Source organism: Penaeus monodon, chromosome 4 (assembly GCF_015228065.2).
Source record: "Penaeus monodon isolate SGIC_2016 chromosome 4, NSTDA_Pmon_1, whole genome shotgun sequence".
NCBI lineage: Eukaryota > Metazoa > Arthropoda > Malacostraca > Decapoda > Penaeidae > Penaeus > Penaeus monodon.
In genome coordinates, this window is record NC_051389.1 from 42,566,888 (window position 1) to 42,571,887 (window position 5,000).

Here is a 5,000-nt window from a genome sequence, read left to right on the forward strand (position 1 = left end):
AGAGTGCCGGTGGTACCTTTTAGGTAATCATTCTCTTTATTTATCCGGGCTTGGGACCAGCACTGACTTGGGCTGGCTTGGCCACCCAGGGGCTAGGTAGGCAGTCGAGGTGAAGTTCCTTGCCCACTGGAACAACGCGCCGGCCGATGACTCGAACCCTCGAACTCAGATTGCCGTCGTGACAGTCTTGAGTCCGATGCTCTAACCACTCGGCCACCGCGGCCTATATATATATATATATATATATATATATATACATATATATATATATATATATATATATATATATATATATATATATATATATATATATATACATACGCACATTTGTGTATATATATGTATATATGTATATTTATATATCTTTGTATATATATATATATATATATATATATATATATATATATCAATCAATAACGGTATGCTCATGTTTGAGCAGCCGTGGACCTCTCCACCATCCTTCGCCACTAAACTCGATCTTACGCTTTTCTTTCCACTTATACCATCGACAGCCCGCAAATATCTTTGATATTGTCGCTCAGTCTTGTCTTCGGTTTGCCTCTTCCTCTGTTTCCTATCACCATCCCTGTCAGCAAGTTTTTCTCAATACTTTTACTTCTCATTACATGACCAATAAACTTTAATTTCCTCTTGTTCAAGATGTCCAACAGTCGGTCTTTACAATTTATTTTTCTCAGCACTTCATCATTCGTCTTTTTCTCTGTCCAGCTAATACGCAGTACTCGTCTGTAACACCACATTTCAAAACTATTGATCTTTTTCTTGTCTATCTACTTCAGCACCCAACACTCAGAACCATATGATGCAATTGGGAAAACTAATGAGTTCAATAACCTCAGCTTTGTCCGTAAGGTAATGCTTCGGTCTTTCCAGATGTTATTGAGAGCAATTGTGGCGCTTTTGGCAATGGTAATTCTTCTTTTTATCTCCGGTGAATCATCATATGTATTAGTTAAAACAGCTCCAAGATAAGTGAACTCTTTCACATTTTCCACAATCATTCCATTGATTGTAACATGTTCATCATTGTTCATTGCCGGTTATCTTTGAATCTTCATGATCTTAGTTTTCTTGGCATTAAGAAATAAGCCAGCCTTTTCGCTTGCTTCTCTAACTTTATCTAGTAGTTGTTGTAGTTCAGTGATACTGCTGGCAATCAAAACTATATCATCGGCGTACCTCAGATTTGATATTTTGTATCCTCCAACATCCACAGTTCCTTCAAAATTCTCTAGAGCACCTCTCATAATTGTTTCAGAATATATATTAAAGAGGTGCGGAGACAGAATGCAACCCTGTCGTACTCCTTGTTTGACTTCGAACCATTCTGTTAACCCATAAGTGGTTCTTACAGCTGCTTGTTGTTGGTCATACAAGGCTTTTATTAATTGGATGATGTGTTTTGGAAACTTCATATCGTACATGTTATTCCAGAGGATATCGTGATCAACAGTATCAAAAGCTTTCACATAATCGATGAAACACAGGTATAGGTCTTTTTGATGTTCTCTGATATATATATATATACATATACAAAATATATATATATATATATATATATATATATATATATATATATATATATATATATATGTGTGTGTGTGTGTGTGTATATATATATTTGTGTAAATATATGTATGTATAAGTATATATACATGTATAGATACACACACACACACACACGCACACACACACACACACACACACACACACACACACACACACACACACACACACACACACATATATATATATATATATATATATATATATATATATATATATATATATGTATAAGGATATTGTAAATAAAAAAAAAAAAAAAGATGTCAAGATCACAAAGGAAGAAATATAGATATAGCTTGCAGAGACGGTAAAAAAAATGAATTAAGTCACACCTTGGACAACACGCAAGGAATATTGCTAATTTGGCTGACGTAAACAAGGACATAGTCATATTAGGACATGAAGAAAGAGTTGTAGAAGATTTAAACGAATAATACAACGAAGACAAGAAACTGAGTGCCAATATTCCCAAGGTCATAAATCCGGAATTCTCGGAACAGAATATCATAGCTCACAGAGGTTGGAATTATTCAAAAAGGGAAAGAAACGCTCTTTATAGATGATATTCATGAATAAGCGAATAGTAACTGATGTAATAAAGAAAGCTAAAGTCCTGGCCATCCACAAAGAAAATCTGGACAAGAGAAAATATGATCAAAGATGACAGAGAAATACTGCAGAAAATATTAGAACAGGTAAAAAACAAAGGCGAACAAAGGACCGAAGAAAAAAAAAAGTTCATTTGTAGGGTGAGAGGCCTCCAAGCAAAACAAGTTTACTATCGGAACCAAAATACGGAGACAGCCAAACATTGGCCTTGCAGCCAAAAGGAATACTGAAAGATTATTTGGAAATGATTTATACAAATACGTATGGTTTATGTTCGAAGTTACTAGAACTAGATATAGATTACTGAAATTAATAAACAGGATGTAATATGCATTACTGAATACAAACTGGATCCCTTCATAGACGATGTAACAATACAATTTGGAGATAAGATAGGGTAAACTTGAAATGGAGGGGGGATACAATATTAACAAGGAAAGGAATTATTATGAGGGAGTTAAAGATTAAGCAAGATCCAATAGCAGAACTATAGGCTAATGAGGTAGAAACAAACGGAGTAACCTTAATAGTAACCACAGTGTAAATGCCACTTCACACATCGTTGCGGTCTCAAGAAAATAACAAAACTTATTTAAGAAACGCAAAAGAAATTCTTGTAACAGGTGATTTTAATAGCAAATTTTACTGGGAGAGTTTCGATCCCAGAGGTCAGTCAGATTCGTGGAATGCAAAATTACTAAGTCATAAATGAGTTTTGTCTCTTCCAAAATGGAACAGATCATACCAGGATAAAGAGAGCTAGATAAACCGTCTATATTTGACCTAATATTTACAAAGCATGAAGATGGCATTAGGGATATGGAGTACTGTTCTGCTCTAGGAAAAAGTGACCATGTAATAATTAGGTTAAAATATTGTTTACTAGAGGAAAAAACTCATCGTAAGTAAGAAAAGAAAAGTGCAACAACAAGAGAGGTAATTACAGAAGCCTTAAAGAATTATTTGGTGGCATAAACTGGGAAACACTCCTGAACGAAGAGAACCTTGATATACAGTATTCAAAATTTTGCGAAATCGATAAAAAAGAAGTAGAAAATTTTGTATCAAGGTTCAAAGCTGAAGCAAGAAATGGCCAAAAGCGTTTCAATGATAAATGCAAGAAAACGAGAGAAAACAAACAGCTCTTTTGGAAACGGTTCAGAAGACATAGATTCTGTATGAAAGGTATAAAGTAGGAAGAAGTAAGTGTGCCCACGAGGAGGCGAAATTAGAATTTGAAAAGGATATAATCAACAAATGTACAAATCAACCGAACCTCTTCTTTGACTACATAAATAGTAAGACCGAAAGTAGAAATTAAATTATGTTGGAAAATGACATCGTTTATACTATGGGGGAAGAAATGTGTGAAATCCTTAATAAGAAATTTCATTCGTTGTTTGTTCAGGACCCATACTTTGAAATGTCAAGTAACCGTACAAGCTGAAATCAGATATCGAAAATACCAGACTCACTGTAGTATGCAAGCTGTTAGAAAGGATAGTTAGAAAATAGTGGTTCAAGTATTTGAAAAAACGCGATATGATATCAAATAAACAATTTGGCTTTAGGGAAGGAAGGCCATACGTAGCAAATCTCTGTTTCTATGATAAGTTTCTGAAATGTTACAAAAAAGAGACGCCTGGATCTTTGATAAGGTGTATCATAGAAGACTATTATGGAAATCAGAATATATATATATATATATATATATATATATATATATATATATATATATATATATATATACATATATACATATATATATATATATATATATATATATATATATATATATATATATGTATATATGTATATATATATATATATATATATATATATATACATATATACATATATATATATATATATATATATATATATATATGTTTCTAATAATTCCACCATTTCTCAGCTCACGCCCTCTCTTCCCTTCCCTCTCTCCTCCCCCCATCCACTCCATCCATCCCTCCTTTCCCTTCAAAGGCAAACTCATGGAATAGATGAAACTTTCTTCATGAAAAGCAAATGAGCATCAGAAATAGAAGGAAACACTCTAAATGGCGACGAATAACTAGCGGAGTACCAAAGGGGACGGCACTGGCGCCGATTATGTTTAGTAATTTCATCAAGAATTAGGGTCAAACATAAGCCCAGGTAGTTATGTGAATATGTTTGCAGACGACGCGAAAAATATATAGACGATTTCTCATGCCAGTGCCTCTAAAGTGACATCGAAAACTTATTAATGTGGCGCTGCACTTATAAAATGGATTTCAACACCACTAAATGTCATGTAATCAGGGTCGAAGAAAGTAGAAATCGTCCACTATACAAATTAGGAGATATATTATTAACCCCAGCAGATAAAGAAAAAGCCCTTGGAATAATCATAAAAAGGATAAACAGTCCTAAATATAAACAGTCCAAATGATCATATAAATGACAAGGTCCACAAAATACTAGGGCAGATTGCCAGCATGAAGAGGGTATTCGTGTATATGGGCGAAAATATGGCAAAGGAGATCATTAGGCCTACAACCATCATAAGACCTAGTCTAGAGTATAGTGCAGTGGTATGGAGTCCACAATTAAAAAAGGATATAGATAAACTGGAAAGAGTTCAAAGAACAGCCACAAGATGAGCACCTACTTTAAGAGATATGAGCTACGAAGAAAAACTACAGAAAATAGGACTTACTACTTTGGAAGAAAGAAGATAAATGAATGCCATGATTATGATGTTCAACTATGATACAGGAAGGATGAAATTAAACAAAGATGACTTTAAAAAATTTGAACAC